Genomic DNA, 10,153 nt, shown 5'->3' with positions numbered 1-10,153 from the left:
CTTGCAGAGTCTGAAGATGAAGTCACCTGCAAAGCTCAACCGGGAAGCACTGCCAGGCCCGGGAGCATGCATGCTGCCTTGGCTGCAATAGTCTACTGAGTTGCTCAGCATCCAGAAGACAACCCTTAGTGGTGAAGCAGTTCCTAAAGGAAGAGGGAAGTGAGACTTTACTTGCCCTTTTCCCCTGAGTGATGAACTGAGCCTGGAAGGTGCAGAGCTTCTCCAGTTGGGGAGAATTTGGGACAGATCTGTAACCAGAGCACCGAGGTGAGCCTCCTAACCCCTCTTCCAGCCATATTAATTGGAGAAAAAACATCTCCCCTGGACAAAGACTCAAGCTCAATTCCCAACACTAGATAGCACCCCCCCCTTTTCCAACCATAAACACTCCCTTGTGGTATGGGCAGCTGCTTTGAGATGTTTCAATAAGGAATGATAACATTTTCAACATAAGAATGGTTGCCTGAGACAGAGGAATCTGCAAAGCTAGGGAAAGTGGTGTGTTCATTGGCTCTGGGAGATCCTACATACTATATCCTAGACTAGGATTTGACAATTCCTGTTTGCCTCTCGGCACATTTATTGCATGAGTGAAGGGGGTTGAAAGTAGAAGTGGGAGGGAGAGATGGAGCAAAACAATGGGACAGGGAAATTCTGTTACAGCCCCAATCCAACATATGCAACGTAAACACATGCCACACAAACATATACCACACAAACTTATAGTACACAAACATAAAGAAACATGCTCATATATATGCCTATCACAATCTTAATCTTCACCACTACCTTGTCAGGTATATATCATCTCCATCTGACAATTGAGGAAACCAAGATACAGAAAATTGATTTTCCCAAAGTCACACACAGCAAGTTGGTGACAGAGTAAGGAGGTGGGGTGGTAATGGAAAAAATAAAGTCTTCTACTTCTAAATCTTCTATATTATAACATCGTCTCACCCTTCTACACATATACACATTACTTACCCTACTTTATTAGCTAACTGCCACTTCTTTGGGCTGGAGACTACTCACCTATTCAGTGACTTTTTTTCTTCTAGCTTAACCTTTTTATTTATGGCCCCTAGAATGAGGAAAAGCAATTCAGGACTGACTTTTACTTTATTACAACAAAGTAGAAAGCCCTCAATTCCTTTATCCCACCATTGGGAACCTAAGATGGCTTTAAGGCCTACAACCATACATGCTAGTTCCAGAAACTCAAGCTCTGAATAAGAGTTCTTGTATTAATTAATACAATGCGCATTAGAAGGCAGTGGCATCTCTAGGGTATCCCTGAAACATGGTTTGATGGACAGTATAATGATAAGAATATATCTGATTCTGCCCTCTCTTAAACTTCCTTTGCCTGTTTCACCTGTCATTGATAGCTTTCTTTTCTCAATGCCTAGAGAACTATTTTTTTTTAGTGTTGTTATCATTACTTTTTATTTTTATTTTTTTATTTTTTATTTTTTTTTAATTTATTTTTTATTGGTGTTCAATTTACTAACATACAGAATAACCCCCAGTGCCCGTCACCCATTCACTCCCACCCCCCGCCCTCCTCCCCTTCTACCACCCCTAGTTCGTTTCCCAGAGTTAGCAGTCTTTACGTTCTGTCTCCCTTTCTGATATTTCCCACACATTTCTTCTCCCTTCTCTTATATTCCCTTTGACTATTATTTATATTCCCCAAATGAATGAGAACTAGAAATCATTTGCACTTTTCATACACTAGTTTTCCAACTTGAATCATTCTCTAATTATTTGGTTTGTTAGACTTGTCTCTATGACTTGTCAATGAATAGCTTTCGTCATTCTTTAAGGCTGAGATGTTTCAGAGGCTTTTGGTAAAAATTGCTAATGGATTGATTGATTGATTGTAAACCTGTGTTGATAAATCTTAATGGGATGAAATGTGTCATACCCCAAAACAATTCAGTTAGTCAGAAAAGAAGCAATGCATAGGAATTATCTGAATGAATTTTTAAGGTATTGTCTGGCTAGGAAGTAATACATAATAGGTGGTACCTATGGTTGTTAATGCAAACTATTTCAAAATCACAGCCTGCTGTTTGGGACTTAGTCTGTAGTGGAAAGAGAAGCAGGAACAAAAACAGTTTTAATCCAAGAGCCTTGGAAATAAATTAATGTATGCTTCTCTTTTCAAGTTATTAAAGTAGTGTCAGTATTCAACAGATCTGCATATATAAGCTGAAAGTGGGGACATGGAGAGCATTGGGCCTCTGGCCTTGAGCCTGGGCTACAGAGAGCTGCTCTTTTCTGACTCAGGATTGACAAAGTGATAACACTCTCAGTAATATTTAAGCTCCTAAAGGCAATGTGGAAAACTTACTCTTTAGACTTCTTTAAACCTATTTTAGAGAGGAGGCTTGGAATAAGGTATCAAGGCTATCACTCTCTCCCACAGTGATAATTTGGAGTGAATAAAATACACTTCAAAAACCTTGATAGCTATTACTTGCAAATGATTGAAAGGGAATTTATACTCATTGAAGGAGATGAAGAAAAGGGAAAAATAACTCACTCCTTGTGGGTAAATGTTCTGATTGGCCCCCACAGAATTCCATCATCCTTATCTCAAATTTAGGTCTTTCATCGATTTTGAGTTTATCTTTGTGTGTGATGTAAGAAAATGGTCTAGTTTCATTCTTCTGCATGTGGCTGACCAATTTTCTCAGCACCATTTATTGAAGACACTATCCTTTTTCCAGTGGATAGTCTTTCCTGCTTTGTCTTATATTAGTTGACCATAGAGTTGAGGGCCCATTTCTGGGTTCTCTATTCTGTTCCATTGATCTGTGTGTCTCTTTTTGTGCCAGTACCACACTGTCTTGATGATCACAGCTTTGTAGTACAACCTGAAATCTGGCATTGTGATGCCCCTGGCTCTGGTTTTCTTTTTCAATATTCCCCTGGATATTCGGGGTCTTTTCTTTTTTTTTTTCAGGGTCTTTTCTGATTCCACACAAATCTTAAGATGATTTGTTCCAACTCTCTGAAGAAAGTCCATGGTATTTAAATGGGATTGCAATGAATGTGTAAATTGCCCAGAGTAGCAATGACATTTTCACAATATTAATTCTTCCAATCCATGAGCATGGAATATTTTTCCATCTCTTTGTGTCTTCCTCAATTTCTTTCAGAAGTGTTCTGTAGTTTTTAAGGTATAGTTCCTTTACCTCTTTGGTTAGGTTTATTCCTAGGCGTCTTATGCTTTTGGGTGCGATTGTAAATGGGATTGACTCCTTAATTTCTTTCTTCAGTCTCATTGTTAGTGTAGATAAATGCCACTGATTTCTGGGCATTGATTTTGTATCCTGCCACACTGCCGAATTGCTGTATGAATTCTAGCAATCTTGGAGTGGAATATTTTGGGTTCTCTATCTACAGCATCATGTCATCTGCGAAGAGGGAAAGTTTGACTTCTTTGCCAATTTGAATGCCTTTTATTTCTTTTTGTTGCCTGATTGCTGAGGCTAGGACTTTTAATACTATGTTGAATAGCAGTGGTGAGGGTGGGCATCCCTGTCATGTTCCTCATCTTAGAGGAAAGGCTCCCAGTGTTTCCCCATTGAGAATTATATTTGCTGTGGGCTTTTCATAGAGGAGAACACAGGCAACACCCTTTTTGAACTTGGCCATAGCAACTTCTTGAAAGATACAACTATGAAGGCAAGGGAAACAAAACCAAAAATGAATTATTGGGACTTCATCAAGATAAAAAGCTTCTGCACAGCAAAAGAAACATTCAACAAAACTAAAAGACAACCTACAGAATGGGAGAAGATATTTGCAAATGACATATCAGATAAAGGGCTAGTATCCAAGATCTATAAAGAACTTATTAAACTCAACAGCAAAGAAACAAACAACCCAATCATGAAATGGGCAAAGACATGAACAGAAATTTCACAGAGAAAGACATAGATATGGCCAACAAGCACATGAGAAAATGCTCCACATCACTGGCCATCAGGGAAATAGAAATCAAAACCACAGTGAGATAGCATATCACACCAGTGAGAATGGTGAAAATCAACAAGACAGGAAACAACAAATGTTGGAGAGGATGTGGAGAAAGGTGAACTCTCTTGCACTGTTGGTGTGAATGTGAACTGGTACAGCCACTCTGGAAAAGTGTGTGGCAGTTCCTGAAAAAGTTAAAAATAGAACTGCCCTACAAACCAGCAATTGCACTGCCAGGGATTTACCCTAAAGATACATATGCAGTGAAAGAGCCGGATATCTGCACCTCAGTGTTTATAGCAGCAATGTCCACAATAGCCAAACTGTGGTAGGAGCCTTGGTGTCCATCGAAAGATGAATGGGTAAGGAAGATGTGGTATATGTATACAATGGAATATTATTCAGCCATTAGAAAGAACAAATACCCACCATTTGCTTCAACATGGATAGAACTGGAAGGTATTATGCTCAGTGAAGGAAGTCAGTCCGAGAAGGACAAACATTATATGGTCTCATTCATTTGGAGAATATAAAAAATAGTGAAAAAGAGTAAAGGGGAAAAGAGAAAATGAGTGGGAAATATCAGAGAGGGTGACAGAACAGGAGAGACTCCTAACTCTGGGAAACAAACAAGGGGTCATGGAAGGGGAGGTGGGCAGAGGGTTTGGGTGACTGTTTGACGGGCACTGAGAGAGGGGCACTTAATAGGATGAGCACTGTGTGTTATGCTATATGTTGGCAAATTGAACTCCAATAAAAAATATACAAAAAATAATCATAGTAAAAAATAAAAACATTAAAAAAAGAATTACATAATCCCAGTGAATGTGAGCTAATTAGCAGGATTTCCCTTCCCCTGTAGGAGATATAAGGAACTGGCTCTTGGATCCTCAGGATCCCACTTTATTAAAAGCTTTGAAAAGCTAATCCACTCTTCTTTGAAGCAGTGAAATCTGTGATTGTTCAAATGTAAGGCAAATCCAGGAGTTTCTGTTTGTCAGACTTTGGAGTAAGGCCTCTTCATCTATGTCTTCTATAGCCTCTTAGGGCCATCTTAATTTGTAACCCCACACAAAATGAACTATTCCATTAATGAAGCATCCCTTTCTCTATTATAATTGTAAAGTACTATTAATTGGCTCCTCCAAAATTTCACTTGGGTTCCAACTGAGGATCAAAACTGGAATCTCAGAAATCTAAATGGAACCAGTGTACATAATCCAGTATGGGAATGACCAACAGAAACAACCAGGCAATGGTTGTGGTGGAGGTAAACGCCACATCATAGAAAAAAAAATACTGTTGTCTTTGGCATATACAGTCCCCTTTCAGTATATGATATCTCTCTTCAGCAACTTGCTCATATGCTATGTTTTCATCAAGCACAAGGAAACCAAGAACAGGTCTTTCTAGTCTTTAATCTGGCAATATCACACATTTTGATAGTTCTACTCCATATTCCACTTGCCTTGGTGTATCCCAGCACACAGAACAAATGCTGCTCCAGTCCAATGATGGGTGGACTGGATAAGGGGAAAAGGATATAAGCCCACTTCATGCCCCTATTCTTGAACTTGCCTTATCTACAGAGACTGAGAGGATTATTTGAGTGATTATCCTACATTCCCTTTACTTCTATCCCCCCAAGCCTGATTCCTGAGTATTTGAAAATATCATGCATTACTTCAGCAAATTTGCTTAGTACTCTAATGATGGCAGTCACCATGGATTGACACCAGGAAGGCCTCTGAACAGCACTTATGAATAAAATGGAAGAGAATGGGCTGTGCAAAGGCAGGTTAGACACCTCAAACTCTTCATGATGGGTTAGGTTTTGAGGATAAGGTTTATTAGAAATCACTTACAAACATCTTCCCCCCTTTTCACTTCCGATTTTGACTGGGAACTACTTGGAGTTCCAGTATTTTAAGAGTCATAACATTTTTAAGGTATGTTTTTCTAAGATACTTTTAATCCAACTGGTGTTCAAACTGGGGGTAAACAGTAGTAATAATCCAAGTAAATTATAAAAATCATGTAGAAACTATTCAATCAGTATTTACCCATACATTAAACACAGAGCAGAGTTGATATCAAGATGTGTGTTGCCTCGGGGAAAGCTAGGATGGTGGCATAGTAGGAAGACCCTAGGTTTGCTTTGTCCCTTGAAACAGTTAGACAATTATCAAATAATTCTGAATATCCAAGAAATCAACCCAAGGACTGAGAGAACAAAGTGCACAGCTAGAGGGAGAGAAGAGGCCACATCAAGGAATACAGGAAGTGCAGAGATGTGGTTTGGAGGAGAAATTAATCCTGGATGCTGCAGAGGAGGGGGAGCCCTGGTCATGGAGAAAGGTGAGAGAGATTGTGGAGTGCACAGGGATACACGCAAGAACACTTCCCAAAGCCATTGGCTGGGAAAATGAGAGGGGATGATTTTAATGAGTTTTACAAATAGCAGGTCTCAAAGACTGGAGTTTTAGAGATCCTCAGGCTTGCCTGTGATAGAGACTTGAGGATGCTGCCCTACTCCTAGAGAGGAAGCAAGCAAATAACCCTGGGGCAGACTGCAAAATTCAAGGATCACTTAGGTGAAAGACTTGGGATTTTTTTTTGCCAGGTTATAAATGCTTTATTTATTTATTTTTAACATAGAAGAAGTTTGGTGGTGGATATATGGCCATTTGATGTTTTATGATTAAGAGTTCAATTTCAGGTTCTCTTTCTTATGGAATGTATATGTATACCTACACATGTATATGTAACTGTTATCAAAATTAAGCTTAGTCACTAAAAGAAGATTCACTGTCTGAACTTTCTTCTGTATTTTTTTCACCTTCACCATCAGGCACTGGAGCATCTGGCCTCTCAAGAAGATCTGGGTCTAGTCCTTCTGATATCATTTTGTTTCTTATTGCCATCACTGGAACACCCACTTGAACCATTTTGAGATATCTGGCATATCTTGGGTCCTTGGCTACAGTTAAGATATTTTCTGGTGTTACTTCACTTCTCTGTAGTACAGAGTCTTGTAAACTGTTATGCTGTGATTTCTCTGAAGTAGTTTCAGAATGTGATTCATTTGTGACACCAGTGACGCTTACAGGAGATACTTCAAATGTGACATCATCTAGGCCTGGAATGTATGACAACTTTGCATCTAAAATATTGAGAGTTGTTTCAATGTGCTGGATACGAAGAGAAAGGTCTTCTAGTTTCTCCTCACAAACTGTAGAAAAGCAGTTGAGGAACTGTACAGTGTGCACCACAAACTGGTTTAGAAATGCAACTGTTCTTTTCTGTTGAATAGCTGGCACCTTGGTCAGGTCTATGCCTGACCCCATGAGAGGAAGCCCATCCTCATCCATGTTGTCAGTGGGTGGGGGACCAGGGGCTCGCCCACAAAGCCCTCCCAAACCGGGCCCGCCCAACCTGGCAACAATGTGCCAACACCTCCCCCTGGGCCCACATTTGGAATTCAGGAGCACATTTCTAACTATATTTTTTAAGCTACGTAAAAGTTAAAGAAAAATTCCATAACCAAAGAGAAACCCACATTACCTGGTAAGGGACACTCTTGACCAAGGTCTCAGTGTGCACGATGGGTGGGGGGCCACTGGGGCCAGGTGACTGCAGGAGTTCCAGGGGGAGCCAGCCAGGTGCCTTAGGAGGCTGTGCCTGGAGAAGGAAGGGCTTGGAGGGACAGACCACATGGAGCTCAGTAAGATGTGATGCATCACCAGGAAAACTGATTACTCTTCTTATGACACTAATAAAGTTGCTTTTTTCAGACTAGAATGTTGTGATGCCCTGATCGTAACATGCTTCCTCCCTTTCCTCAGCTTCAAATGTAAATTCATCACTGGGCTCACTTCTAATAATCACAGTGTTTCCTGCCTCGGGCTTCGCAACACCAGCCTCACAAAATAGTGTTTGCTTAGGCGGTAACTTAGACTTTACCTGATTTTTGATTACGACAGCGATGGCTATAGCTATAAGGTATAATTTTACTGTCTTATTTAAATTTTATGAATTTGAATGTTTTTTACACTAACTTTCCCCAATAAAGTCCACTATGAAAAAAAAAATCCTATGAGACCCTATGAGACTGAGAGACAGGCCGACTTGACACCTGAGAAGTTCACAGATGAAAAACCCATTGAAAAGTTTGATCAGGACAGACCACTGAGAGGCCGTGGAAGCCCCAGAGGGGCCATGCAAAACCGAGGCAGAGGTGGCCCTGGGAACAGAGCTTTTGATGGTTTTGACCAGAGAGGAAAACGAAATTTCGAGAGAGCAATCAGAACTGAAGACAACATGGGTGGATGTGGAGTTCAAACCTGGGGATCAGGTAAAGATACCAGTGACATGGAGCAGACTGCACCAATGGAAGAGATCACAGAGGTAGAAGAGTCCCCAGGCCCCCTGGAGGAGGAATCTCCAGACAATGGACAGTGAGCATCCAGTAGGAGTTGCAGGACTTGCGCACCCTTGAGCAGCTGCATGGCAGTCTGGTGGCTGACTGTGCTATGAAATTCTTGCTTCTGCACTGCCCTGTCAAACTTTAAAGTTATCACTAAAGTTCCTAATAAAACAGGTACAATTTTTTGATAATTTCAAAAGAAAAGTACTGAGTCACTACTCAAGACTTTTTGGAGCTCATCTTTGAGGCATGATTGCCTTGTTGATGAAGGAAAAACAAGCAGGAGCCATATCTCTCCCTTGCCACTCAGAATAGGTGGGGAGACAGCTGCCGAAGGCAGCTAGCACAGACACTACTGTTTAGCTTGTTGCTCCAAATCCCACACCCTTGCACTCAGGTGCAACTGGCCTTCTGGATCAAACTTTCATCAGGTCCACCAGGGTGAAACCTTATCTCAGAGTACCAGCATACCAGGACTCTGAAATTTGAAATTTTTTAAAAATATTTTATTTATTCATGAAAGACACACTGAGAGAGGCAGAGACATAGGCAGAGAGAGAAGCAGGCTCCATGCAGGAAGCCCGATGTGGGACTCAATCCCAGGACTCCAGCATCACACCCTGGGCCAAAGGCAGGCGCTCAACAGCTTAGCCACCTAGGTGTCCCCTGAAATTTGGAATTTTAAAATTCAGCAGGCCTGAGTAGAGCCAAAGGTGCACTGCACTCCTTTAGGCAGGCAAGTGACACAGAGACAGACAGTGTGAAAACAGTGATCTGAAAAATGCCTGTGATACAAGAGGTGAAATTATTCATGCCCCTGAAAGTGCTTCCCTGAGAGCAAGAAGCACAAAACCCCTCCACAGGACAAAGGAGTGGGCTGGCACAATTTCCCTCCCTCAACCCTCTGCATAAACCAATTTCAATAAATAGCACAGTCCCAACACTGGCTGCCTAACTTGCTTACACCAAGTCCTACCCCCTGAACTCTTCTGATGCTCCTTTTCTCTACCAAATGTGCATCAGGACCAGTGCAGCAGGCCCCTTTTCTAGGAGACCAGTGCAAAAGCCTACAGACACAATATCTAGTAATGATAGTGTTCTGCAAAGCTTCATCTCTAGTGTAAAAGGCATAAGGTCTCTTTTAACAAGCAGACCAGGGCAAACCTAGCTAAAACTCACCAAATTCTAGGCAAAGGACCAAACCCTCCACACTGAAGTGAAGGAAAACCTCTAGAGAAGACTGATATGAAGTATAGGGCAGCCAAAAACAGAGAAGCAAAGTGCATTCAGCACAAAACAGACACACCTCCTAAAGCACTAAGCCATGGACATTATATGACCTATTCTTAATAAAGCCATTACTCTAAGGAGCAGGAAAAGGCTTTTCTAACTCAAATAAGAATACAGAAACCTAGATAAAATGATAAGATGGAATCTTATTTGGGAATTAATCCCAAAAGAAAGAATAAGAAAAGGTCATAGCCAGAGATCTAATAGGACAGATATAATATGTCTGATCCAGAATTTAAAGGAAATATCCAAAGGTTATTACCTGGGTTTGAGAAAAGCATGGAAGAACATCAGAGAGACCCTCACCACAGAGCCAAAATGAAAAATCAATAACTGAGATTTGAAACCTACTGGATATAATAACCACAAGAATGAAAGAAACAGAGGAACAAATCAGTGGTATAGAAAATAGAATTATGGAAAATAATGAAGCTGAACAAAAGA

The 10,153-nt window shown here is 40.8% G+C and overlaps 1 pseudogene; it reads right to left on the bottom strand.

The window, feature by feature from the left end:
- Positions 1–6,630: 6,630 nt before the first annotated feature.
- On the bottom strand, positions 6,631–7,434 carry LOC144308715 (WASH complex subunit 3 pseudogene; annotated as a pseudogene).
- Between the last annotated feature and the right edge of the window lie 2,719 nt (positions 7,435–10,153).

The sequence above is a fragment of the Canis aureus genome, chromosome X (assembly GCF_053574225.1).
Source record: "Canis aureus isolate CA01 chromosome X, VMU_Caureus_v.1.0, whole genome shotgun sequence".
Taxonomy (NCBI): Eukaryota; Metazoa; Chordata; class Mammalia; order Carnivora; family Canidae; genus Canis; species Canis aureus.
This window is presented reverse-complemented; position numbering and strand designations above follow the sequence as displayed.